Here is a 14,119-nt window from a genome sequence, read left to right as displayed (position 1 = left end):
CTTCCGATTCACTTTTTCGGCCGCTTAACTTTCCAAGCAACAAGATTTCTCAATCCTTTTCAACTATCCATCTAATTATCACGTTATCACGCTCATATAACGGAACCCTAGAATCGACTAACATGTTATATCATTCAATTAGTGTTTAAATATCGTCCATTTCAGCATATCTTCCTCTTCTACTGAGTCATCAGACTTTCCGACATCAATTGCTAAGTGTAGTCGCCTCCGGTTACAAGAAACTTCAACACCGCCTCCAACACTTAAGAACTCAGCTCGATCATCTCCCCTCACAACAGATGCTTCGCCCTCACTTCGCCGTTTTTGCAAACCTAAATTCACCAGATCTTTACCCTCGCTTCTATTATTACCCTCACTTCCATTACGTTGCTCTGTGAGGCCGTCCATGGCGAAGACAAATTGAAACCAAAAGAAAAGTCGCTGACAAGGTTGTTGTATTTCTTGCAATAGGTTTGTTTTTCGATTTCATTCTCTAAACCTCACACTCTATCTCGATTTGTATGTTTTCTGGCCCTAATTTCAGTCACTGAGTTGAAAGAAGGCAGTCGGCATTTCTTTCTCTACTTCTCATTTTTTTTTCTTTTCTGTGTTCGATGTTGGAATACATGAATATACATGCCGAATTTGATCAATCACTTAACCTGCATCTACCATCCTAATTATTGCTTGTGTTGACATAAAACTGTCATCATAATTCTGAATAACCATAGATTTTGCTTTGAACTATATAATTTGACACCAGATGACCCATTTTTGACAGATGAACACAACGGTTCCCCTTCAAACAAAAATTGGACGCCAAATCCAATACCTCAGTATTACTTTAACGTAAAAACTTTTGATTTCTTCCCTCAAACTTTTGATAAGTGCTAACATTTTTTATTGTGTGTGTGGACTTTGAACAGGTGGGTTATGTGTAACTGAATGGGGAAAAATTTTCTTGAAAGTAAATCTTCTCAAAGGGAACAATTTTAACATTGCTAGTTGGTTTGGTTTTAGAACTTGATTACAACATCCATTCCTTTTTCTGGATGATAAAAAGTAAGTACAGAAAAAGATTTTGAAAACGACTCCAATTTTCAATTGTCAGAGTAGTAACTGCTCAGGGACATATATTTGGAACTTGATCTTTCAAATGAAACAACTGAAAAGTCACTTAGACTTACTTGAAGTTAGTACCAACATATTAACTTTTGCATACATCTATTATAAAATGCTTTTATGAGACTTTCTCCTGTTCAGGTAGGAGATGTCATTGCCTTCCAATTTTTCCCAAGAATTGTAGTTATTATATATTTAATTTATATTTTTTTATTTACTGTTTTCGGATTTTTTTTATTTCATTTGATCAATTTAGTGTTTTCAGCTTTTGATTGTAAAACTAAGAGAATATAAGTGAAAGTAAAACTTAACCCCTCACATTATAATTTTTTTTTAACTTTCTATGTTTGGATACTTGGTTGCTTAGTAAATGATAGCATGCTAATTCTTTTTATGTTTTCTTGGTTTAGTTGATAGGTCAAGGTAGTTATGTTGTTTGCTGGTGGATTTATCCAAAAATTTCCATCTTTTGGATTTTTTTGACATGGGTTTAATGAAAAATTCTATAATTTTTCTCTATATAATGTTACCCTCTGTTCTCTTGGCATGTTTTTAATTTCTTCATTTTTTTCAGTAATCAAGAAAGGTTACTGTTTGATTTTGGAGAGCTAGAAGAAGCTATTATGCGTGAAGAGTATTACACCGAAGTCTTTGGTAGGATGGTGGTAGAGGTAAGAACTCAAACCTTAGGAAAGTAAAGTGAACGAAAATGTGAGTCGATGGTTTTACTTATTGGGGTATTAATTAGAACATGGGCTATTGAGAGTAACATTTGCTTTCCATTTTCAGAGAGGTGCTTACATAGTTGTTACATTTTCCTCTGTTAAAAAGATGTTTAAATTACATGTCACTCATGAGGTTGTACCCCTATGACACATTCCATTCAATTGGTTGAGGTTACTGCACCTGTATCAGCTGAAAATTACAATGAAGTTGCAACTTCGGTCTCATCATTTTGTTAATATCTTACTTTGTAAGTTCTTTTTTAATTTTTCGATTAATTGCTATTCGTATAAATGATGTTCAAGTTTAAGTGAAGGCTGATTTATAAAATGGTCAGATTTAATGTTAAAAGCGTCATCTACCCGGTTTACTTTGTATTACATCAAAAAAAAGGCTCTCCCATATTTGGAATCTTGAAAACTATGAAAATTTGGTAGTACCCATGGATTCATACTTCAATCCAACCAACATTTAGTAAATTAGGCTTATGATCGATTGATATTATGTATTAATTGTTAGGTGCAATATAAATGCAGGTTTGATGGAACTTTGGTGGTTGCCATAGATTTATGCTTCAATCCAAAGAAGATTTACCAAATTAGGCTTATGATTAGTTGTCATTGTGTATTAGCCTTACCATAAACTTTTTTTCCTTTTATTTATTTATTGGGAATGAAGGTGGTCATAATCACAGAGAATCGAAGCTTTACTACTTATGATCACATTATATGGTATGGTAGGGTTTGAATTTTGTTGGTAACATGGGCTTAACCCCATTTAAATATAACAGACAATGCCGGCTTCCGACCCCCGCAAAGCGGGGGACACTTCTCTAGTTATAATTATAAGAATGGTTGGAATACCCATGTATCTATTTTGCAAAAAACATCGATCATTAAATTGGATATCAAAAATGTAACGTCTCAAAAATACTAAGTGATTTTTTTTTTGTTTTTAGGTCAATCAAAACCAGCAATCATTCATTTCAAAACTCATCAAAGTATGAAAACGAAATAAATATCATAATACAAATCATGTCATAAATGCGGAATACTGGATAATGCGATGCAATTACGTCGAGCTCTTCCCCTTGGAAGCGGAAATACCTAAAACCATAAACATAAAAAGCATAAGCACAAGGTTTATTGAATTTCCCCAAAATAAACATTGGGCCTCGCCCGGTACTCTTTAGGCCCCACCCGGTTAACAGGCCCGTCTATAACATATAGCGGGCCCCGCCCAACATATATACAAACACATGCAAAAGTCACAAAGACAACTAGAATCCTACAAACATAATCCAATGGGTCAACATTGGTGCCTTCGACCCACAAGTACAGTGAAGAGGCTCACCTCAATTGGTAACAAATAAATCTCACACCCGATCTACTGGTATAAGAACCTATTCGTACTATACATATCAAAACCAAACCTAATTATTAATTAAGGTAATTACCCCCAACTTAACAAGTACAACACCAAGAACATTCCTTACTTGGGTAAAAGACCATTTTATCCTTCAAAGTCCTAAATCCTCACATTTGACCAAAAGTCAACGATCAAACTCCTATTGACCTACACATGGCGTACATTTATCTTTACGCCCTACGTAAAGCATTGTCCAGGAATCGGGCAAGTAACAGGCTATGCCCTGCGTAACCTAGTTTACACCGTGTGTAACCTCGCTGATTTATCAACTTTCTCATTAAGTATTTAATACCTAAAGACTAAACGTCAAACTCATTGATCTTTGTCTAAGGGATGTCTTGACTGATAAAGTCATCAACTTTAAGCTTTTGCATTGCTTAACAGAGCATGAAATCAAACCTTAGATCCAAAATACTCTATATTGTCTAAAATCTCATGCATGAAAGAATGGGAGTGTCCAAGTTCCCATTTTTATGACTTCACAAACTCATAAATGGCTAGAAATGGCGTTCAATAGTTGTGGAGTAGCTCATACTCACAAGAACCAACATCAAGGGATAAAATACATAAAAAACCACCAACTTAACAAGATCTAACAAATAACCCACCAAGGTGAGTGCTTTTTACTTCGTGAAGAAGTTAGATGAAAAGCAAGGCATTGATCTATAAGTAATAGACTCCCAAGAGATCCTCCAATGGTATCCTTCTTCCAAAAAAAAAGGACAAAAGTATCAAGATCCTCACAAGGTGGTTAGGGTTTCGTTGCTTCTAGAAATGAGGGTGGAGGCTGAGCACGGGGAGGCTCTCAAGGACTTAAGGTCCATTAAATAGGGTCTAAACCCTAAAAATTAGGGTTTGAGCACTGCAGCCTTACGCCTTACATAGAGGCCATGTATGACATGCGTATGGTATTAAACCCCCACATCCAATCTTCTTTTATCCCCTGTATAGGACCATTTTTGAAAAAAAAATATGACAAGGTTCAGACTTAAAATACCTGAAAGACGTGTGTTACAATTTTCCCCACTTGAATCAGAGTTCGTCCTCGAAGTCTGCTACCGTGAATAACTCTAGATAATGCTCTCTCATATTTTCCTCGAGTTCCCATGTCCAATATGAACCCTTCCGGTGCTACCATTGTATCTTCACCAAACCCAATTCCTTGTTTCGCAACGTCTTCGTATTCCTATCGAGGATGGCAACCGGTCTCTCTATATAGTCCACGCGTTCGTCAACCAAAATATCATTCAATGGCACTATTACGGAATCATCAACTAAACATTTCTGCAACCGAGAGACATGGAACATGTTGTGAATCTGATTGGGCTCGTCAGGTAAATCAAAACGGTACACAACCCTGCCGAACCGGGAACAACCTTGAACGAACCAATATACTTGGGGCCAAGCTTTCCCCGCTTCTGAAATTGGATGACACCTTTCCAAGGTGACACATTCAGAAGTACCATGTCACCAACCTGAAACTCGAGATTTGGATTAGTGTCTAAGTCCATAACTATAATTGGTATATACTTGACCCGACCCGACATGGTCCATTTGGGTTGCATGGCACCATGCATTTGGATAGACTAAAATGAGAGAAATAACACTTAAGGTTTATTAATATATTATAAGTTCTAATATATTAATAAGATTATTTAATTAGTGTTGATCAAGAATTAATTAAGTGATCAAAAGAAGACTAATTAAATATATGGGTTGATTGTGTAAATCATCCATACTTATATAGTGGGCTAATGCTCAATGGATTATCAAGTTGGGCTAAAACCCATAGGACGCTCCATGGATGCTCCATGGGGTATTTGAACTCATGGATCCAATGAAATGGAAAGCCATGACAATTAGGGTTTACCCTAATTGTGACTAACTATATAATGTTCATTTTGTTGAAGAAATCGGCCACCAGTGAAACAAGTAGGGGCAAACCGGTTTTGAAGTGTTCTACTTTCTCTCTAAGTTATTCCAAATGCATTTGATGTTGTGTGAACCATTTTGTAACACCCCAAAAATACCGGTTAAAAATTTCATTTTTAATTTAGGTCAAAACATAAAAACATCATTACAAAACATTAATAATAATAATTCATGTCTGAAAACCGGTAATGTCATAGTAATAATTCATAGTACATCCCAGAGATCCATAGTGCGGAAAACAAGAGTGTGTGTGATATGTCGCTACCGCGCCGACTCCTTTCCTTTAGCTGAAAAGGTACCTGAAATCAAAACTGAAAACTGTAAGCACGAAGCTTAGTGAGCTCCCCCATAATACCTCATACCATACAAGCATACAACATACAACATGAAGCTAGGAGTTACGGGCCTCGCCCACACTCACGAAGATACGGGCCTTGCCCACACTCCGCTAGCCGGAAGATACGGGCCTCGCCCACACTCTACTATCTGGGAGATACGGGCCTAGCCCACACTCCACTCTCGGAGAGATACGGGCCTTGCCCACACTCACCCGCTAACCCATAATATACAAGTATCACACAGACAACAAGTATAGACAACTCTATCATACTGGCACATATCATAATCAGCTCAACCAAGAGATACGGGCTCGGCCCACACTCTAATACTAACGTTTCGTCTATACGGGCCGGCCTTGGTGCCTTAGACTCGTTCCTACTAGAAGGAAACTCACCTCGAAATAGCTGCTGGCCTGTGTGGGAATTGACTGTCTGTTGCTACTCCGGAAATCCTCCGGCTATAATTCCCACAAGACACTCAATCAAACACCGCTAACTGACCCTTGGGTAAAATGACCATTTTACCCTTGATCAAGTCAAAAGTCAAAGCCAGAGTCACTTTCAGTTGACCCGACTCGCCGAGTTGGCTCTCCAACTCGCCGAGTCCCTATCCAGTCGATTGTCCTGCAACCCGTCTTTACTCGTCGAGTTGGGCGTTGACTCGACGAGTTCTCCTTCTAAACTGATGTCCAAGTCCTTCATCCTACTCACCGAGTTGTATGAACAACTCGCCGAGTTCATCTTCATCCGATGAACACTTTATGCTGTGACTCGCCGAGTTGTATGAACAACTCGCCGAGTCTGTTCTTAATCTAAGAAGATTGCCTTGAACTCGCCGAGTCAGGGCATTGACTCGCCGAGTTCCTTCATGGGTGAGTTCGGCTTCCAACTCACCGAGTCCACCCAGGACTCACTACTCTACTCGACACAACGAAAAGGGAACAAACTTGGAGACTCGCGACTCGACTCGCCGAGTCAGATGAGCGACTCGCCGAGTCTGCTTCATGCAAAAGCCATATACACGATTTTGCTTGAATCCAGTCCATGCCGTTCATAGATATGGGCTCCTAGGGCCTGGTTTACATGTAAAGTTTCCAACTTTACGTGTAGATCATCACCAATGAAGGTTTTAAGGCTCAAAGTGCACCAAAAGGGGTAGATCTAGGACTTGTGTGCAACATGACTCCATAAAGACAGTAGATCCAAGCTCCAGGGACTGAATAGTGCCTAGATCTAAAGGTTAACAACTTAATATGACCCACAATGCACAAACAAGCTTGGGAAATGGCTCAAGAAGGACCTTCATGAAGCTATTAGGGGCTACAAGCTCAAAAACAGAGAGGAAATGAGCTATACCTCAGGGAAAACGTTGGGATGACACAGAGATGCTTGGCCTCCTTCTCCTCTTCTTGATCTTCTCTTCTTGCTCCTCAACAACTTCAAAAACACACCCAAATACTTCAATCTCTCAAGGAAAAAGGGCAAGGACGATGTTGGGGGCTCTGAGGGTGAATGGGGGCGAGTTTGGGGCGGAATGAGGGATTAAATAGGGTGCAAACCCTTGAAACTTAGGGTTTCATCAAACAGCGGTGACTCGCCGAGTCGCCAACTTAAAACGTGTCCCGGGTCCCGTCCCTACTCGGTGAGTCGGACCTACAACTCGCCGAGTCCAAGGCTAAAATGAAAATACTCAGATGAAATTTACGTACCAGGAACCAGGTGCTACAAATCTCCCCCACTCATTTTAGACTTCATCCCCAAAGTCTACCGCTCGATCCTGAAACAGCTCGGGGTAATGCACCATCATTTCTTCCACCGGCTCCCAAGTCCATTCGAACCCTTGTGGTGTTGTTATTGCACTTTCACTAGCTCCACCCTCTTGTTCCTTAGATCCTTCGACTTCCGATCGAGAATCGTGATTGGGCGCTCAATGTAATTCAGGTTGTCATCAACCTGAATATCCTCTAACGGCACTACCGCCGAATCATCCACGAGACACTTTCGTAGCTGGGAGACATGGAAGGTGCTGTGGATCTGGCTGAGCTCGACTGGCAGATCCAGCCGATATGCCACCTTGCCCACCCGGACTACAACCCTGAATGGTCCGATGAATCTCGGGCCCAACTTGCCCCGCTTCCTGAATCGAATGACGCTTTTCCAAGGCGACACCTTCAGGAGAACCATATCCCCAACCTGGAACTCCAAATCGGGTCGACGTTTTTCGGCGTAAATTTTCTGCCGAGTCTGTGCAGTCTGAAGCCTGCTCCGAACCTGTTGGATCCTATCGGTCGTCTTGAGCACCACCTCGGTGCTCCCCATGACCCTCTGGCCAACCTCACCCCAGCATATCGGGGTCCTGCACCTCCAACCGTACAACAACTCGAATGGCGGACGGTCAATACTCGTGTGGTAGCTGTTGTTGTACGAGAACTCAGCCAAGGGAAGATAAGTATCCCAGCTACCACCGAAGTCTAGCACACATGCCCGCAACATATCCTCCGGAGTCTGGATGGTCCGCTCGCTCTGACCATCTGTCTGCGGGTGAAAGGCGGTGCTAAAATGCAAACGAGTGCCCAACTCGTCATGAAACTTCTTCCAAAACCTGGAAGTGAACCGCACATCTTGATCTGATATCACTGACACTGGCACCCCGTGCCGCGCTACTATCTCCCTGATGTAGATATCGGCCAACCTTTCGGCCGAGATGCTCTCCTGGATCGGAATAAAGTGGGAGCTCTTGGTCAATCGATCCACGATGACCCAAATCGAATCCACTCCACACGCAATCCTGGGAAGCTTCGTGATAAAATCCATCGTGCTATCTTCCCATTTCCACAGCGGAATATCCAACGACTGCATCTTGCCATGCGGTCTCTGATGTTAGGCCTTGACCTTCCTGCAGGTCAAGCACCGCTCGACGTACCACGCCACATCCCGCTTCATGCAGGGCCACCAATAGTCTAGGCGAAGATCCCGATACATCTTCGTCCCCCCTGGATGAATACAGAATCGGGATTTGTGCGCCTCCTCCATCAAGATCTGGTGCGCGCCTGCATGATACGACACCCACACCCTACGGTGTAGTGTCAATAACCCCCGACTATCATAATCGAAAGAGGTGACTTTACCCACTATTCGCTCACTCTTCCGATGCTCCTCCTTCATAGCCTCCTGTTGAGCCTCCCGAATATGCTCCAATAGGGGAGTCACCACAGTCATCCTCATGCAAATATCCCTGATCGGCGCCGCCTTACGGCTAAGCGCATCGACCACCACATTGGCCTTTCCTGGGTGGTAAAGGATCTCACAATCATAATCCTTCACCACGTCCAGCCACCGACGCTGCCTCATATTCAGATTCGGCTGACCCATGAGGTACCTCAAGCTCTTGTGGTCCGTGTAAATGGTACACCGAACTCCGTAGAGGTAATGCCGCCAAATCTTGAGAGCGAAAACCACCGCCCCCAACTCCAAATCATGCGTCAGGTAGTTTGCCTCGTGAGGCTTCAGCTTCCTCGAGGCATAAGCAATGACATGCCCCCTCTGCATCAATATTGTACCTAGGCCTGAGATCGACGCATCACAGTATACCACAAAATCCTCCACGCCCTCGGGCAGGGCTAAGATTGGCGCCTCGCACAATCTCTGCCTCAGAGTCTCGAACGCTGCCTGTTGCTCAGGCCCCCACCGAAAGACCACGACTTTCCTAGTCAACCATGTCAGGGGTACGGCTATCTTTGAGAAATCCCGAATGAATCTCCGATAGTAGCCTGCCAATCCTAGGAAACTCCGAATCTCGGATGGAGACTTCGGAACCTCCCACCTCATCACGGCCTCCACCTTGGCCGGGTCTACTGAAATCCCGTCCTGGTTGACGAGATGCCCAAGGAACTGCACCTCGCGTAACCAAAACTCACATTTGGAGAACTTGGAGTACAAGCTCTCCCTCCTCAGGGTCTCCAAAACCTCCCTCAGATGCTCCTCGTGCTCCTCCTGTGTCTTGGAATAAACCAAGATGTCGTCAATGAAAACTATCACATACCGATCCAACATCGGCCTGCACACGTGGTTCATGAGGTCCATGAACGCGTCAGGAGCATTGGTGAGCCCAAACGGCATCACCACGAACTCATAATGGCCATAACGTGTCCGAAACGCGGTCTTCTGTATATCCTCCTCCCTAACCCTCATCTGATGATAGCCTGAATGCAAATCGATCTTGGAGAACCAAGATGCTCCCTGCAACTGATCAAAGAGGTCATCAATCATTGGGAGTGGGTAACGGTTCTTCACCGTTACCTTATTCAGCTCCCGGTAATCTATGCACATCCGGTGCGACCCATCCTTCTTCTTCACAAACAGGATCGGGGCTCCTCGGGGTGAACTGCTCGGACGAATAAATCCCTTGTCTAGCAACTCCTGCAGCTGCGTAGACAACTCCTGCATCTCAGGAGGAGCTAATCGATAGGGTGCCTTGGCTATCGGAGCCGCACCAGGAACTAAATCGATCCTGAACTCTACCTGACGCTCCGGAGGTATTCCAGGAAGTTTCTCCGGAAACACATCAGCGTAGTCTCTCACCACTGGAACCTCGCTCACCGTCGCCTTACCCGCCTCCCGGGTATCCATCACGTACGTGACATATCCTGCGCATCCCTGCTGAAGGTAGCGTCTAGCCCTCGCTGCTGAACATATTGTGGGTCCACAATGTGGCCTCTCGCCATGAATCACTAACTCTCCCCCACCTGGGGTCCTGACTCGCACTAGCTGTTGTGCACAATCTATCACCGCCCCATTAGGGCTCAACCAATCCATGCTTATAATCACCTTGTTCCCACGCAACGGAATGGGAACCAAATCTACCAAGTAGCGCTCCTCAAACAAACGCAATACGCAATCCCGAAACACCATCGATGCTCGCACCGATCGATCATCAGCAATCTCTACCTCTAAAGGGCAATCCAATACGCCTAAAGACTTAGAAAACTTCTTGCTAAGCGCAAGGGAAACAAATGATCGGGAGGCACCCGAGTCGAACAACACCTGAACTGGGATGTCGTTCACATGGAACGATCCTAATGCATACATATACACACATAACACATATCAATATCATAACATCATAAAATAAAGTAGAGGGAAAGAATCATACCCGTCACCACGTCGGGTGCAGCGCGTGCCTCCTCGATAGTCAGCTGAAATGCCCGGTTCCTCACCACCGGAGCCTCTGCCTTGCCTTGCCAGCCATCAGTGATCCGCAAGGTCGCTAGAGCTGGCGCCTTCACTGGCGCAGATGCTGTTAACTGGGGGCAATTGGCCTTCTTGTGGCCCCTCTGGTTGCAGTGAAAACACAACAATTTCGATGTTTGAATAGCCGAAACAGGAGTAGTACAATCCCTGCTAAAGTGCCCTGCCTTGCCGCACTTGTAGCAGCCTGCTGATCCCATCCTACATACTCCCTCATGAGTCCTGCCGCATTTCCCGCAACAGCCCGGTCCCCCTTGGCCTTTCGACCTCCCATCTGATCCCATGGGCTTCTTCTCCGAAGCCCCAACCACTTGCCCCGCCTCTGCTTTCCGTTTCCGAATGTGCTCTACGATCTCCCTTTCCCTCGCCCTGGCAATCATGGACTCCAGAGTAGGGCAAGCTGAAAAGCTAACATGCTCCCGGATGTCAGCCCATAGCATGTCATGATAACGGGTCCTCCTCATATCCTCGTCACCCGCATACTGGGACACCAACAAAGCCCTCTCCTGGAACTTGGCGGTGATCTCCGCCACAGTCTCCGTCGTCTGCCTCATATCCAAGAACTACCTGGCCAGCTGTTGGAGCTCGACAGCTGGCACGAACTCCGCCCTGAACCTGGTCGCAAAGTCCGACCAAGTCATAGCCTCGACAGCCGAGGCTCCCAATGAGTCCCCCGCGGACTCCCACCAATCCCTAGCTCGATCTCGTAAACACCCCGCTGTGAACCTCACCTTCGACCCCTCAGGGCAGAAGCTAATCATCTGTGTAGACTCAATGTCGGCAAGCCATCGTCTGGCAGCTATGGGGTCTTTCGCCCCGTGAAAATCCAGCGCACCACTGCCCCTGAAGTCCTTGAAGGACAGTGTGCGAGATCCCGACTGGCCAGATGCCATGTCACTCCTGAATGCCCAAAGGCGATCTTCCATCAGCTCGATTATCCCTTCCTTGATCGACCCGAAGATAATGGGAGTGGACTCAAGGATACCCCTGGTGATCTCTGACGCGATGAACTCGCGTAGCCCCTCATCTACTGGCTCAGAACTTAATCCCGAACCTGATCCCTCTCCTGAACCGCCGTCTATCGGCCTCGATCGTAGTACCACCATTCTGTAATACATAAATATCAATCGTTAGTGATACTGATACTTCTTGAGGGGTCGCATCTACTACAAGTTCACTGGTCTTATCTTGGTTTTCCTTGGTTCGGGTACGGATCCTCTGCTTTCAGTAGTACGGGCCCATACTACCTTCCACATCTATCCGTACCTTCTCCAAGGACTGCCTCGACTCCACCAGATCCCTTTCACTACCACTAATCATTGCTATACTCATCCTAGGCTTGCCCTAGGGAAATCTCTGACTCTACCCTACCCAGCCCTTAGCTGCCGAAGGCCTCCTTGTGATGCCAATTAGCCATTACCTGAATACCATCACATGTGACGAGGCTCAAATAATCCTTCGAGTAACAGACTCGTCCCTACAACGGTTAGACTCAAACGAGAGCTGCGCAATAGGGTCAAATCCCGCACTCTAAGATTATTCAACCCTGATCACATGTGACGTGACGTATTCACCTAATGGCTAACTCCCATCAATCAGAGTCCCACAAAGCACAAAGGAAGCAACATTCGAACTAAGGGAACAATCTCAAACCACTCTGCTTCTAGAGAGAACTGAACTAGCATATAATGCTAAACTCATTCTATCAGGCATAACCCCTAACAGGCTATCCTACTGCTGTCTACTCAAATCTAGCATGCAATTTTCATACACTGAAGCACATAAAGCAACCACATAAGGCATCACTCCTAGATCCTTGGTCCTATTCTAGCATGCTGTTATACTGAAACTGATAAACACAACATAAACTTATATGGGTACTTTGGGGAATACTTACTTGAGCTCGGCCGGTTGCGCACATCACACACTTTGTTCCTTCTTAAAGTACTTCACTTAAGGCCCTGCATTGTTGCCGTCGGTGTTGATATTGTTGTTGTTGCGTGTGTTGTTGTTGTTGTTGTTTCCCTGTTGTTGGTTCTGAGGAGGGTAAGTCCTGCAGTACCTCGCCGTGTGTCCCCTCCGATTGCAACTGGTGCACTGCAACTCCTTGCATTCTCCATTATGATGGAAACCGCACTTGTTGCACTTGGGAAGATTATCGGAATAAGGTCTACGAGCATTTGGGGCAGCTAAGGCTGGAGCATGTGGTGTAGCTGGAACTTGCGCGGTGGCAGCATTAACCGCCACTGTCTGCTGCTTCTTGGAAGTCTCGGAGCCTTGGCGCCCCTTCCTTTTGTTGTTCTTCCCTTTCTTGCCATCACTTTCCTTCTTGGTCTTAGTCTCCATTGGCTTATCACCCTTCTTGTTGTTGTGGTCATACAGCTTCTTCGCCAATCTTTTAGCACTGTCAAAAGTTTCGGGATTTGCAGCTATCACGTTTCCTTGGATCGGTGAGGTTAGTCCCCAGATGAATCGCTCAATTTTCTTTCCTTCCGAGGTGATCATACCCGGGCATAACAAAGATAGTTCACTAAATCTCGATATGTAGGCATCGATATCCGCATTCCGCACAGTGAGGTTCCACAGTTCTTGCTCCATTTTCTGAATCTCACCTCGTGGGCAATATTCAGCCATTAGCATTTCTTTCATTTCCGACCATGGCATGGAGTTGGCTACAGGGAGTGTCATGGCTTCCACGTGTCCGTTCCACCAAGTGAGCGCTTGGTCAACAAAAGTGCAGGCTGCGAACTTCACCTTCATCTCCTCAGGACAATCGCATATCTCGAATACCGATTCCACCTTCTCGATTCATCGCTTTAGAGTGATCAACCCTCCAGTGTCGTTAAAGGTTCGTGGTTTGGCGTTTGTGAAGTCCTTGTAGGTACATGTCTTGGTGGGTCCTTGATTCATTCCGTTGTTCGAACTCCCGGCCCCTTGCCCGTTGACTCCTCCATTGTTCCCTTGATGAATTTGTGCCATCGCTGCAGTGACCGCATCAGAGACCGCTGCCTGGAATGCGGCTGAGTCAACTTCGGGTGGGGTTGGTCCAGGGTTTCCACGAGTAGGTCGGTGAGGCATCTTTCTGTCATGAAACAGAAAGATGTTGAGTGTACGTGGTTTCCGTGTGGTTGTGATCCTACTGACTAGGTGTATGGCACGAACTTAGGTACTTCTATCATGTAACATACAATCATAGATTCGCAACACATAGCAATTTGTAATATCATATCAAAGCATGTAAAAATTTCACTAATATTATCCGCATTTAATACATGAAAATTTTGTTCGTAAGAGCATACATAAGTGACACTAGTTCGACAGCATAACGG

The sequence above is a fragment of the Lactuca serriola genome, chromosome 5 (genome assembly GCF_051521515.1).
Source record: "Lactuca serriola cultivar US96UC23 chromosome 5, Lser_US96UC23_V15, whole genome shotgun sequence".
NCBI classification, from domain to species: Eukaryota; Viridiplantae; Streptophyta; class Magnoliopsida; order Asterales; family Asteraceae; genus Lactuca; species Lactuca serriola.
Note: the sequence above shows the minus strand (reverse complement) of the source record.